We start from the raw sequence: 15,943 nt of genomic DNA, 5'->3' as shown, positions 1-15,943 counted from the left end.
TTTTAGACAAAATGTGATTTGCCAAATCGTTTGGCTCCACAAAATTAGCACGTTTGCATTTTCAAAATCCAGATTTTTCACGTTTATAAAACACTACGAAACTTTGCATTTTTAGAAACGCAGATTGACTAACCGCTATTTTTTCCTTCAGAAAATTAAAATAGCGCTAATACGATAAAAAATAGCGCCTATACGATAAGAAATACTAGCTTTATCCCTTATTCTCCCATGTATATCTTCAATCCAGGGTGTTCCCATAGACTCGGTTCTCACAGTTCCTCCCACAACAATCTTCACTGAAAATGGCCGGTGGCTAGGCTCGTTCATCTTCACCAAAAGCTCAAACCTTGGATAGATGTTAGATCTACCATTGATAGATCCGTTTGCTTAGGAAGAAAGGTTATAGAGGAAGAGATGTGTGCTCTGATCTAGTTGTTGTATGAGAGACTAAGAGGTGAGATTCTCAAAAAAGAGAGAAAAGAAACAGAGACAGAAAGGACGGGAGAAAAGAAACAGAGATAGAGGTGAGATCTTTTATACTTTTATACTTTTTAAACAAAAAAAATTCCACAGCCACACACTTGTTTTCATGTTACTTTGACATGTATTTTAGTTTTGAAAAACGTGTTTTAGACTAATTGAATACCTGCTACTTTCTAAAAAAAAAGTTGAATACCTGCTACAATTTTTTTGTTTTTTTTTGTTTAATACTTGCTACAATTTCAAACTTCAATATATGTAGTTTTTTTTTTTAATTTTTAAAATGAAGTAAGCTTTACTTTTTGAACTCTGTGCCACGGATGAATAGAATATCTTATATATTAGTAGTTTGGTTAATATATTAATAGTTTGGCTAATTATATCAGTAAATTACAAATGTAAAAAAATATCTTAAATAATTAGAGGATATTTATTAATCTTTGTAGTAAATTATGAGATATATCTTCTAATATTTAATCAAGATATATTTTGAACATCTATAAATACTGTTTTTGTTAAGATTGTTAATATTTACATCATTATTTTATTTATTTTCATATCAATTAATTATTAAATTAATTATAACATCATCACGGTTTGACTACTGTGAGGAAATTTTTTTTTCTTTTTATTAGACAGTGTAATTTATGCTTGTTGACACCTTGAAAATAATTCTTAAAGCCGCCACTACCTCCATGTATATTTTTATTAGATTGTGTAATTAAAAAAACACTGATTAAAGGAAAATGACGAAATAGCCTTAACAAAATACTTAAGTCCTTTTTTGGGAATTTACACTCCAAACAGCCATTTTTAAAACAACTTATCCAAACATTTAATGTAGCTTTAAAAATAAAAAATGCATATTTTCACATTTTTACCAAGCGCTTATTTGTGATTTTTAAAATGATGTTTTCAATACAACTCTGAACTTAAACAATGTTCAATGAAGTTATGATAAGAGCATTGATAAACATCCCTAGTACGATCACACTCAATTAAGGCTAGAATCAACTTCACCAAGTTTTATTATGTTTATAACTTTATAATCCTCATGTAATTTGTTGATGTCGTTATTTTTCAATTAGCTTGTAACCCTATGCATATGCATGGATATATTTAAAAAATATACATTAAGATGCATAGTATAATTCTTACATATATAATTTAAATATTATTGATAGTCATATTCTTATATATGTTTTTTTAACTCTTTAAAAAGTCTTGTAATAATGTTATTATGTAGAAAATGTAAATTTTCAATTTTTAAAATATTTGTATGTTCATTAATTCAAGATTCTTTAGTTTTTGTACACAATAACTCACTTGAATGGAGATTTATAATATGGTCCAACATTTGATTCCAAAATTAAGAAATAAAAACCTCTCTAAAAATAAATAATTTAGGATACATGATGCAAAATTGGACTTCAATTGTAGAATCTAATTGGATTTTCTCTAAATTTTACCTTTTAATATATATATATATATATATATATATATATATATATATATATATATATATATAGATGACTTATAAATTTGAATTATTTTTAGTTATACAAAAAAAGGCTCATAAATATAAAACCATTCAAACTCTCACTCCCTCTAATTTTATATATAGAGTTAGATATATGATTATGTTTTTTTTAATGATTTATCTGTATTCAATTCCTTGTTTTCTACACTAAATTAACTCATTTGGCACAAAAATTAAATTTTTTTTATTAGATGGGATATATATATATATATATATATATATATATATATTGTGAGGACCCGAGGACCTGAGAACCCGAAGACCCGAAGAAAGGAAGACCAACATTTAGAATGAAAGATGAGGTCTCTCCAGGTGTGCCCGAAGATGAGGTGGCGTGGACGATAACTAAATAAGGGGCATGTTACAAATATCTGGTTGTAATAGGCTGATTTGGAAGGTTGCAAGGTTGCATTAAATGCTGGGCAACAACCATTCTGGCCGCATTAATTAGCAAGCATCTCCTCTATCCGTCGCATTAATGTGGACATGACCTGAACAGTACGGGATGCAAAGTGGAATCTTGTTCCATTGCCGACGGACAAGTGTCACGGGAAAAGGACCGCAGATTGCAAGGTGTAAGGCTACGATGAAAGCAAAGAATAGTATAAATAGGAATCAAGAGATTACGAGGAGGGGGCTTTTTGTTGTTGAACCCTCTCTACCAAATGTATTGTATGAGGACTCTTAAGTGAATAGAACAACAAGAACGTTTCGAAGATTGATTTTATGAGCTTTTGGTCCTTACATATATATATATATATATAGATGACTTATAAAATTGAAATTTTTTTAGTTCTATAAAAAAAGGCTCATAAATATAAAATCATTTAAAAATTATATTTTTTATGGTTTACTTATATTGGACCCCTCGTTTTTTTATACTAAATAAACTCATTTAACATAAAAATTTTAAAAACTTAGATTAAACGGGACACATGTCGCAAAATCAAATTCTAATTGAAATCCAATTTTCACATTGAATTAATTCACTTGGCACAAAAATTTAAAAACTTAGATGAGATGAAACACGTGACGCAAAATTAGACTTTAATTGAATTTCAATTTGAAATTTAATTGGATCTTCTCTCAGCTTTACCTATTATTATATATATAAATCAGTGATGCTCAAATGATTATTGTAGGCCAAACAAAATAAATCATTATGATTGCCAATAAAACATTATAAACTATGGTATATTTACTGGACCTTGTTGGACTTTGTAGAATTTAGTTGTGTTTGATTCAAATTATGATCTGACCCGAAATAATATTGTTATGGTTTTTAATGGGAGATTTTCTAAGGCTTAGTCCATGGAGTGGAGAATTGGGTTGATAGATTGCCCTCAAGAAAAATTGTTGGCCCATTTGGTAGATCATTGTGAATCTTGTGCACAAGATAGAAAAAGAAAACTGTACCGCCATATCTTGTATTTTTTTCCCCTGAGAATAATGAAATCCCTACAACTCTATAGTTGTAGGCAAATTGCCGAACTACATAAATATTGTCTTCTGTGATTATTTTCTTTGATGTATATTTTTTCTCTATTTTTGCATCTTACTGTTCCGAGAATTTCATGGATATTCCTTTCAGACCATCGCTCGTAACACAACAATGTTTCTTTTGGATTATACCAAAAGGAAATTGGGCAAGTTAATTGATCAGCACGTTAAACATTTTTAAATTATCAAACCCTTATCCTAATATTCTTGACCCTGATTTCAAAAAAAAAAAAAAAAAAAAAAATTCTTGACCCTATATTATTATATCAGAAAGTCATTTGTACTCTTCCCATAGCAAATGGGAAAAGGATCCCTCCTTTCGAAATGAGAGATGTTTTTTCCGGTTAAATTGAAGTTTCCATATAGCTAGGGGTGGCAAAATTGGACACGACCCACGAACCCGACACGACACGACACGACACGAAATTAGCAAGTTATGGGTTGAGACTTAATGGGTTCGTGTCATATTCGGGTTGACACGACGAACCCGTTTGATAAACGGGTTGGGTTAGGGTTCAACCTATGAAACCCGTTTGACCTGTCTGACCCGTTTAATTAAATGAAATTTTACCAATATACCATTCAAACTATAGGTACATAAACTTATTAGTTGTTTTAGTTTATTTTCTTTGACGTATTGTGATTGATTATTTATGATATTGAGATATTCTTTAGTTTTGAATGATTATTTGTGATATAATTACTCATTAGTTCTGAATTTTATATTTAAAATATTTATTTCCCTGTTTTTACATAAATGTTTTTCTTCATTTTGATAAAATCAGATAAACAGGTCGACACGACTGACCCGTTTAATAAATGGGTCGTGTTAGGGTTGATGAATCTTGACCTGTTTAATAAACATGTCGAGTTAGTGTTGACCCGTATAGTCGGATATGTATAAATTAACATGACACAAACCCGACACGCGAACACGAATTGCTACCCCTACATATAGCCATCACCAAACTTTGTCTCCCAAGAATTGTAGGATAATATTTATGCAAGGAAAAAAAAAAAAAAAAAAACCACGACGTTTTATTCAAGAAATACTGAATAATTAATCATCAATCTCACGCTATAAATTAAAACCTATACCCTTCCTCCCTCTACCATCTCTTCTTACAAAGAACAAGAAAGTAAACCAATCTCTTTGCACTAACAAAATCACAAAAATATGGGAGAGGTTGATCCAGCTTTCATCCAAGAACCTGAACACGGGCCTAGAATCTCCTACATCGAAGGTGAAGGCATCCCAGTAATCGATCTTTCTCCATTGCACTCCCCCAACGATGTTTCTGCCTTTGAAGGCCTTGTTAAAGAGATAGGCAATGCATGCAAAGACTGGGGGTTTTTCCAGGTGATCAACCATGGGGTGCCTTTGGAGAAGCGCCAGAAGATTGAGAAAACATCTAAGAGGTTCTTTGCGCAGAGTTTGGAGGAGAAGAGGAAGGTGAAAAAGACTGAGAAGCTGGTGTTGGGTTACTATGACTCTGAATATACGAAGAATGTTAGGGACTGGAAGGAGGTGTATGATTTTATTATAGAGGAACCCACTTTATTCCCGAATTCACATGAGCCTGCTAATGACAAAGAACTCGCAGGGTGGACTAACCGTGGCCTGAGTACCCACCTGAGTTTAGGTAAGCCCTCAGTCTTTTGCCTCAATCTTTCTTCAAACTTGTTTGCTCTAGCCCAAGCAATCTTAGATTAATCCTGTAATTTTTGTCATATGTACGCGTCTTCATAACTAGTCCTTTTTTATTTTTTTTCTTTATTCCGAGAAGAGTCTTCATAACTACTCTTCTTAAGGTTAACATGTTAGTGATTATGTACATGGTTTCATAATTGTAACTGGGAGAAGTTAGAACTCCAAGCCAACCATGCATAAGCACCGTGGGATCAAATTTTTTCTATATATAAATAAAAGTAAAAAATAAAGAAGTTCAGGACAAGTCTATTTTAGGTCCTTATGAGTTACCATCGAGCGTGAAGTAAGATAATTTGGCAGGACTTAGTGCTGATTGAGTTATGGAAAAAGTAATGTAAAAACTATTTTCATCTATTCACTAAAAAAACCAACGAAATTTGAAGTCAAGTTTGAGACCCAATTAGAGGGATTCTTTCTGTTTGATTTTATGGATTCCCTTATATATTGCCCAGGGAAACATGCCAAGAATATATTCAAAAGATGGAGAAACTGGCATTCAAGTTGATGGAACTTGTGGCTCTGAGCCTAGGCTTACCAGCAGATAGGTTCCATGGCTTCTTCAAAGATCAAGTCAGCTACGTTCGACTCAATTACTATCCGATATGCCCTTTTCCTCACTTAGCGCTTGGTCTAGGTCGACACAGGGATAGTGGTGCCGTGACCATCCTAGGTGAAGATGGTGTTCCAAGATTAGAAGTGAAACGAAAAAAAATGGAGAGTGGGTTTGGGTTAAACACATGCCAGATGCTTATATCATCAACATTGGTGGCAATATTAAGGCATCATCCCTATGCGAGAGGGAGAGAGTATACTCTTGGACTCCCCAATAACAAATCGTGTTTACTTGTAGGTGTATACATATACGTAACATAATTATCATGTTAGTTGTCACATTTCTGTCTTATTAAATCATAAGGTTAGGTAAGGTTAGGGGTGTGTGTGTGTGTGGCTCACCCCTTAGTGAGAGGGTGAGAGGGAGTGAGTATACTCCTAGACTACCCAATAACAACCTATATTTACTTGTGGGTGTATACTCCTTCCCTCTCACATAGGGGTGAGCCTTACTCATGTATATATCAGCGACGGCTTTAGGATTTTTTTAGAGGGGTCAATGGTGTTGTAATTTTTGTGTGCTAAAAGTGGTGTAATTTTTTGCTAATAAAGTAGAAAAGTGTAGGGAAAAATAATTTCATTCCGTAGTCAATGGAAAAGTAAGAAAGAGTCCAGAGAGAAGGTTTATTTATTTATTTATTTTAAAAAAAGGAGCAATTTTAAGAGTAAAGCTATTGACACAACACGTTCACAATAAATTGTAGATGACAAGTTGTTAAAGATATGTAAAACAGTGATGTCAATTGTGGGTCTATATAAAAACCAATTAAAACTTACCACTTAACATTTATTGTAAAATTATTGTAAAAATAATATTGTGGAAGTAACACTAAGTTGATCATATTCAAGCTTATTTTAGTTAGGATTAAATAAAATTTAGGGTTAGGGTGTTTCAAAATTTTATTTTAGGGGTCAAAAAAAAAAATTTGAAAAATTATATATAATTTTTTTGTTTTTTTTTTTGGCTAGATCAGTGAACCCCCTAGGTTGGCTATAGAGACGCCCTTGATATATATAGCTTGAAATAAGGTTTGGTGCATATATATTTATATTGTTGGTGCAAATACAATGATAATAGAAATAACACGAAGAGAAACTGAATAATACTTCTGAATTTTTATTAGTTTAAAGAAAGAGATTACACAACACTATTTGGACTGAGGCGCGGCACTCGCTCTCTTTAAGGAGATTCAAGCCCTTGGTTGGCTAAACTTTGTAACCGGTGCAGACCGTCTCTGACTTGTCTCCCCCAGGATACAACATCCCAACAAGTGTCGTATGGCTAGAACAACTTCTGCATAAAGTGTTCAAGCCCAAAGCTCCACCAGAAAGAACACCCTTCCTTGCCAAGAATCTCCCTATTTTTTCTTAGTGTATATTGCAGTCACTTGGATTGTGTCTGAATGGGTCTATTTATAGGCTCAATGGGCCTCACGAAATTATTACCCAAATTAATATGATTAATTAGGTCCATTATTCTGATATAGTGGGTGTTACAAGATTAATTGTTGGATATTATTCTGATGGGCTGGAGTTACACAATTAATGGTGAGATAAGGAGTTTTCTGAATAATGAAAAGGCCCAAACGGATAGTCCATTAAGTGGGTTAATGGCTCATTATTTTCCATAATAAAAATGGAATATTAATTCGGGTCATTTACTCACCAACGGATATGGTCATTACTCTGAATGGGCTGTCAAGTAGAAGGATCCAAGGTGCTGATTCATTTACAAATTTGACACCTCCACCCTTCACCTCCCCCTTGCGCACGTATCTGGCCCAATATTTGAGACAATTCATGTTAGCCCATTAATCACCACAATTAAAAAGAACAAAATAGTCTCTCTCCTTTTCAATGTGGGATTAAACATTTTCACTAACTCCTCATCTTCCACATTCACTCCCACATCTTTACATTTATGTTATAAAATTTATTCATTTTAATTATTTAATATTAAAATATTCCAACAATCCCCCATTCATTTTAATATTAAACTTTTAGTTAAAGAGAGATTACCAGGCAAAGATGGGTCACTATGCATCGTGAAGGTGTGCTCTGCATTGAACCTTTACTTAGTAAAACAGCGATCTCAACTCCAGAGTCGTAGTGGTCTCCGACTTGAACTAGGACTGCTTTAGGGAAATTAAGCGTCACTGCTTACACATAACAACCCAGGTGTTGACATGAGCTTTTATAGCTAGCACTTTACGGCCATGTGCTGATCCCGGTTTCATGAGTGTATTTGAGATTAAGTCCAAATCTCATAGGGAGCGGCCCCACCCCCACACTCACATAGGTGAAATTTTGTCAAGGGTGCTCCTGTAATCTAACACCCCACTCATACGAGCTACAAATTTCATTAAGAGTTTTTTACTCAACCTCTCCACATTACAAGATAAATGCACTTACATCATAGGGATGAACAATTAAAAAATTATTTACAAAATAAATAATTAACAAAATAAATTGTGCATTTCTTACGACCATCGTATGATTCGTTTTTCCCATTGAACCCAATTCTCAGGATCTCTGGTCTTTGGGTTGGGTATCCTCATACGTGGCTCATGATTCTATAGACTTTAGTTCCATCCCCCTCGATGTATTCCAGACTCTATCTTTTGCCAAGGCCTTGGTAAATGGATCTGCAAGATTATCATTAGATTTAATATAATCCACAGTTATGATGCCACTACTCAAATAAGATCGCACGGTACTGTGCTTTCTTCTTATAGGTCTGGATTTACCATTGTAATAACGGTTTTTAACTCTACCAATTGCAGCAGTGCTATCACAATGAATTAATATAGGTGGAATTGGCTTTTCCCAAAGCGGAATTTCATATAACAAATCTCTAAGCCAATTTGCCTCTTCACTAGCTGAAGCTAATGCTATTAATTCAGCTTCCATTGTTGAATTAGCAATTATTATTTGCTTTTTAGATTTCCAACAAATTGCATCACTACCTAAGGTAAAAATATAACCAGTGGTAGAGAGAGAATCACCTGACAAAGTATTCCAATCGGCATCACTAAAACCTTCAATCACAGCAGGGTATTTTTTATAAAACAAGCCATAGTTTTTTGTACCAATTAAATATCTCATGACTCGCTCAATAGCTAGCCAATGATCTTTACTAGGCTTGTTAGTAAATCTGCTTAGCACTCCTACTGCATATGCAATGTCAGGTCTAGTACAATCAGTAGCATAACGCAAACTACCAATGATGCTAGCATAATCCTTTTGATTAAAAATCTCATCATCATTATTCACAGGAAATAAATGAACACTAGAATCAAAAGGAGTAGCTATACTTTTGTGATCATGAAAATTATATTTTCTCAATATTTTATCAACATAATGTGATTGATCAAGATATATTCCATCACATGCTTTTGTAATTTTCATGCCCAAAATAAAATTAGCCTCACCAAGACCTTTCATATCGAAATGGCTTTTAAGCATATTTTTTGTCTCATTTATAACATGCATATTTAAGCCAAAAATCAACATATCATCCACATAGAGGCTAATAATAACATGTAAATTATTCCATGATTTAGAATAAATACATTTATTACATTCATTTGATTTATAACCATTCTCAATCATGCAAGAATCAAACTTTTCATGCCACTGCTTAGGTGCTTGTTTTAAGCCATATAGGGATTTAGTTAGCTTACATACCTTGCTTTCTTGTCCAGGCTCTACAAAGCCTTCGGGTTGATCCATATAAATCTCTTCCTCTAGGTCCCCATTTAGAAAAGCAGTTTTTACATCCATTTGATGAATTTTCAAATCAAAAATTGCAGCAATAGCAATTAACAATCTAATAGATGTAATTCTTGTTACCGGAGAAAATGTATCAAAGAAATCAAGATCAGCTTTTTGTTTAAAGCCTTTTGCAACAAGTCTAGCTTTAAACTTATCTATTGATCCATCAAGTTTCAACTTTTTTCTAAGGACCCATTTACAACCTATGGTCTTACAACCCGGTGGAAGATCTACTAATTTCCAAGTTTTATTAGAAATTAGAGATTCCATCTCATCATTTACAACCTCTTTCCAAAATATAGCATCAGGTGATGTTATGGCCTCTTTTAAATTTTGGGGATTTTCCTCAATATTAAAAACATAATAATCAGGACCAAAATCCTTTTCAACTCTAGCTCTTTTACTCCTTCTAGGTTCCATTTCAAAATTTTCTTGATTTTGTAAATGTGAAGTAGAAGAACTAGGTTGTGACAAAATATTTTCTTCACCCCCACTATTTTTCAATTTAAAAGGAAATTTTTCTTCATGAAAAATTGCATCACTGGATTCAAAAATTATTTTGTTTTCAAGATCAAAAAATCTATAGGCTGCACTATTAAATGCATAACCAAGAAAAGCACAGGTAGTAGCTCTTATACCTAATTTAGGTATTTTAGGGTCAGTAAGCCTTACATAAGCAAGACAACCCCATACTCTCAAATATCCCAAATTTGGCTTATGCCCTTTCCACATCTCAAAAGGTGTGGTGTGTGACTTTTTATGTGGCACCCTATTTAAAACATGACATGCAGTTAAAATAGCTTCACCCCAAAAATGTAAAGGTGCACCAGATTCAATTAACATGGCATTTGTTAACTCAATTAAAGTTCTATTTTTTCTTTCAGCCACACCATTAGAAGCAGGTGAATATGGTGCAGTAGTTTCATGGATAATTCCCAAAGACTGAACAAATGAGTTGAATGCACTTGATTCATATTCACGGCCTCTATCACTTCTTATTTTTTTTATTTTTCTACCGAATTGATTTTCAACTTCTTTTAAAAAATCTTGAAATTTTTCAAAAGCATCACTTTTATTTTTCAACAAATAAATAGTTGTATATTTTGAGAAATCATCAATAAAAGTGATAATATATCTATTTCCTACACGAGTTAAAATTCCCTCAAATTCACATAAATCGGAGTGAATTAACTCAAGCAATTCGGTATTTCTTACAACACTTTTATGAGGCATTTTTGTAATCTTAGCTTGACTACAAGTTTCACATTTTTCAAAATCTTTTGACAGTCTTGGAATTAATCCTAAACTACTCATGATTCCCACATATCTACTATTTATATGACACAAACGAGCATGCCAAAAATTAACAGAAGAAAGCATATAAACTGAACTGGTAGATGCTTTATTATTCTCAACATTTAATTTAAACATTCCATCACAAGCATAACCATTTCCCACAAATAATCCATTTTTAGTGATTACATAATTATCAGATTCCATAGTTTGCTTGAAGCCAGCCTTGTTAAGCAAAAAACTTGACATCAAATTCTTCCTCATGGACGGAGTGTAAAGTACATCTTTCAATGTTAGCACACGTCCAGAAGTGAATTTCAATTCAACCTCACCACTCCCAAGAATCTTGGTTTTGCTAGAGTCACCAAGCATAACAGTTTTTTCTTCTTCAAAAGGAGTGTACAATTTGAACCAATTTTTGTCATAGCAGACGTGCCTATTAGCACCAGAATCTGCCCACCACCCTTCAACATATTGCACCATATTGATGTCTGTAATCATAGCCACTAAAGGCTCTTCGGTTACGTTAGCCTGCGGGACAGATTCACGTTTCTGAAATTTGCAAAATCGAGCAATATGCCCACTCTTACCACAGACAAAACAGGATCTTATTGTAATTTTTATTCAGGTTTCCCCTTCCTTGAGGTGATCTATTATTGTTTTTAAAGGCTTTCTTTTTTGGCTTCAATTGACCATTTCTAGGAAAATGATTTTTGGGCATATTATTATTAGATGAAATAAGGTTTACCTTTGTGGTGGAATTACCATTGCTCTCTTGTGTCATGAGTGCATCTTGTCCTCTAGCCTCCTCCTCCACACGGATGCGTGTGATCAAGGTCTCCAAGGATGTCTCCTTTTGTTTGTGCCGCAAAGTCTTTGGAACTCCCTCCAAGATTGTGGTAGTTTGTCAATTATGCCGGCTACCACCAAATTGTCTCCGATCTTTATGCCTTCGGATCTCAATTCTGTTACAATCATTTGGAAGTCTTGTGCTTGATCCACCACCGATTTTCCATCCACCATTTGGTAATGGAAAAATCTACTAGTAGCATACTTTTTTGCACCTGCCTCCTCAGTATCATACTTGCTTTGTAAAGCTTTCCAAATTTTTTTAGCAGACTTGTAAGTTGTATCATAATAATCATAGAAATGATCGGCAAGACAATTTAATAGATAAGAGCGACAATTATATTCATCTTTTGTATACTTATCTATTTTTTCTTGATAAAGAATATATTCTTCGTCACTCATCTCATCGGTAGGAACCTTTGACGGATTCTTCTCAGTGAGGATGTAGGCAACTTTGAGAAGGCTCAAGTAGAAGAGGACCTTTCCTTTTCACCTCTTGAAGTGGGCTCCCTTAAAGCGAAAGGGCTTGTTGAGATCTCCAACAGGCTCATTTGGTTTCTCTTGTGTAGACTCCATGTGATTGAATCTCCTTAAAATTGTTGGTGCAAATACAATGATAATGGAAATAACACGAAGAGAAACTGAATAATACTTCTGAATTTTTATTAGTTTAAAGAAAGAGATTACACAACACTATTTGGACTAAGGCGCGACACTCGCTCTCTTTAAGGAGATTCAAGCCCTTAGTTGGCTAAACTTTGTAATCGGTGCAGACCGTCTCTGACTTGTCTCCCCCAGGATACAACAGCCCAACAAGTATCGTATGGCTAGAACAACTTCTGCACAAAGTGTTCAAGCCCAAAGCTCCACCAGAAAGAACACCCTTCCTTGCCAAGAATCTCTCTATTTTTTCTTAGTGTATATTGCAGTCACTTGGATTGTGTTTGAATGGGTCTATTTATAGGCTCAATGGGCCTCACGAAATTATTACCCAAATTAATATGATTAATTAGGTCCATTATTCTGATATAGTGGGTGTTACAAGATTAATTGTTGGATATTATTCTGATGGGCTGGAGTTACACAATTAATGGTGAGATAAGGAGTTTTCTGAATAATGAAAATGCCCAAACGGATAGTCCATTAAGTGGGTTAATGGCTCATTATTTTCCATAATAAAAATGGAATATTAATTCGGGCCATTTACTCACCAACGGATATGGTAATTACTCTTAATGGGCTGTCAAGTAAGAGGATCCAAGGTGCTGATTCATTTCCAAATTTGACACCTCCACCCTTCACCTCCCCCTTGCGCACGTATCTGGCCCAATATTTGAGACAATTCATGTTAGCCCATTAATCACCACAATTAAAAAGAACAAAATAGTCTCTCTCCTTTTCAATGTGGGATTAAAAATTTTCACTAACTCCTCATCTTCCACATTCACTCCCACATCTTTACATTTATGTTATAAAATTTATTTATTTTAATTATTTAATATTAAAATGTTCCAACATATATATATATATATATATATATTATACACACTTGTTATACACAAGTTGGATAGGTCAATAATGTATTGACCCATTTGTTAACTTAATCAATTAATTAGCCGAGTGAAATTGATTAGATTCAATTACATGCAATAAGTGTGGTAGCACAAATAAATCACCAATTAAGTTAAATGCAGCGGAAAATGAAGACATAGGTGGTTTGTTTACAAATAGAGAAAACTACCGAGGCAAAATCCCATCGGATGAATTTAAGGTCACTACTTCCGAGAATCTACTATTATCAAAACAAGTTGTTACAAGTATAAAGAATCCCAATACCTAATACCAACCTATAGTTGAACCTTTACTCCAAAATCCAATTGGACTTGTAATGTAGCGACAATCTCTCATTTCAATGCACAACTCCCAGTACGTGACTAACCAAAAATGCACAGATCTCAGTACGTGACTAACACACCAACTTGAGGAAGATGTTAGGTGCAAAGTTCTTCAGTTTATCTAACAATGAAGATCAGGAAGCTGCTTGGTCACAAAACTCTTGGCGCAAAGATGTAGTAGCTTCTAGAGAGAATATGATGAATTATGGCAAATTCTGTCTCTGGTGACAATTTTATGCACAATGACTTTACATCAAGTTGCATCACCTTTGATGTCCCTTAAAATAATCTTTTTATATGTCTAGGGTTGTGAGAAAAGAAACTCTACACAAATACACATAGATATGTGTGAAATCAGATTTGAAAATTTGAATTTCGTAATTCTTGATAGATACAGCTTCTGTCGACCATCAGCATTAAAGCTCAATAGATATGATTTGTCAAGCTATCTGTCGAGTTTCAATGAACAACACTTTCTTACTTGTTTCTTGGACAGATTTACATGGTTTTAATATTAAACTTGAACTCTTGTTCTTTGAACTGCTAAACTCATTCTAGATCTACCAAATTACAAGTAAAGTGTGTTTTATTAAAGGATTAGCCAATTTACATAACATATGTTTCTAACAAGTCTCACATATGTCCTAACAAAGTTTACATACACATAAAAATGCATGGAAAGTTTACACACACCTATAAAATGAACAATTTTTTTTCCACATTTTATAGGTGCGTGTAAATTTGTATGTAACAAGATGTATATAATAGTATTTACCCATATAATAATTGCTTGAGTAATGGTTATTACACACAAATTGTTTACACAATTTTACATGCACTCCAAAAAGTAATTGAAAACATAAATTAAAGTCATGATTTTAGTTACTTTTTCAGGTGTGTGTAAAACAATTTGTGTGCATCAAATTTAACCCTAAGTGCTTTCTTTAGTGTCATACTTGTAACCAAGGGATATTTATTCAATCTAATTCTGTTTTAAGAAGAGTTTCAGCATGATACTAACATGCGTGCTTTTCTAAAGAAAGGAGTATTTTGTCGGAGTTAATTTTTCTTGAATGCATCAGAATTCATACTCTCCTACGAGCCTAAGTCCGATATTATTAGGACAGGAAATGTGTGAGAATTTTGATATAAGTAAGAGGGTAAGAGCATTTACGTTCAAAAATAAAAAAATAAAATGCATTTTGTATTACCCAAAAATTGATTTATCTATTTTAGGTACATTACCATTCTACGTCTCATGCATTATTTTCTTACCAGTTACCACTATATATATATATATATATATATATATTGTTAATGTGGAAATTTATTTATTAGATATTACTCCGGTAAAATGTAAAAACCTCAAAAGTGTTGCATTTCCAGGTGTTGGGGTCATTATATGCATTTGGTGTTACAATAAATGTAAAATAGATAAAAATGCATTTTAGAGCACCGGATGAAAATGCTCGAAGTTGTCTTATCAACAATGTTTAAATCCTAGTCTGTGTAAATGCTCATATATTACTTTTTCTTTGTGCACTCCATACATGTATGTATCTAAAAAATGATGACAAAATTACTAGCCAAATTAGAATTAATAATCTATCCCTATATTAGAGCTTAAATGTTTTTAGAGGCTTTTATAATTGACTAGTTTAACTTAAGCAATGGAAATTGTTCAGGTTTGGAGCAATGATGAGTATGAGAGTGTAGAGCACAGGGTAATGGTGAATTCAGAAAAAGAAAGGTACTCCTATCCATTTTTCTTACTACCGGCACTTTCCACTGTGGTTGAACCCTTGGAGGAGTTGACGAATGAGCAAAACCCTGCTAAATATAGGGCATACAATTGGGAAGAGTTTATAAGTAACAGAAATCAGAGTAATTATCAAAAACAAAAAGTTGAAAACCTGTAAATTAGTGATTTCAAGATATCAGAGTAAGCTAGGCTGGAGTAGTATGATCAATTGGCAAGGAATAAAGTTCTCTATATTATTCAGGAAAATGAGACTTCGAAAGCATGATTTGGTTATCTGCTTGGAGATGAGAAGAATTGTGAATAAATATGCATGTTTCCACAAATTTTCCTTATATCATATTACAAAAATCGTTTATTATATACTTTATGGGAGAATAATGTACGAAGTACAGTGGTTACGAATTGAAGTTATTGATGTAAGTATATCAACCTAATAATTTCATTAAAGTTAATGTTTGAATAATTATGAATTTATGAAAATTAGACTACCTATCTTGTCTCTACACGTATAATAAAAATGAACAATA

The 15,943-nt window shown here is 33.3% G+C and overlaps 1 pseudogene; it reads left to right on the top strand.

Annotated features, from left to right (window-relative positions):
• The first annotated feature begins 4,697 nt into the window (after positions 1-4,697).
• Positions 4,698-15,600, top strand: LOC142642746 (protein LATERAL BRANCHING OXIDOREDUCTASE 1-like; annotated as a pseudogene).
• The last annotated feature ends 343 nt before the right edge of the window (positions 15,601-15,943 follow it).

Source organism: Castanea sativa, chromosome 7 (genome assembly GCF_040712315.1).
Source record: "Castanea sativa cultivar Marrone di Chiusa Pesio chromosome 7, ASM4071231v1".
Lineage (NCBI taxonomy): Eukaryota > Viridiplantae > Streptophyta > Magnoliopsida > Fagales > Fagaceae > Castanea > Castanea sativa.
The sequence above is the reverse complement of the archived record's forward strand: the minus strand, read 5'-3'. Positions and strand labels throughout refer to the sequence as shown.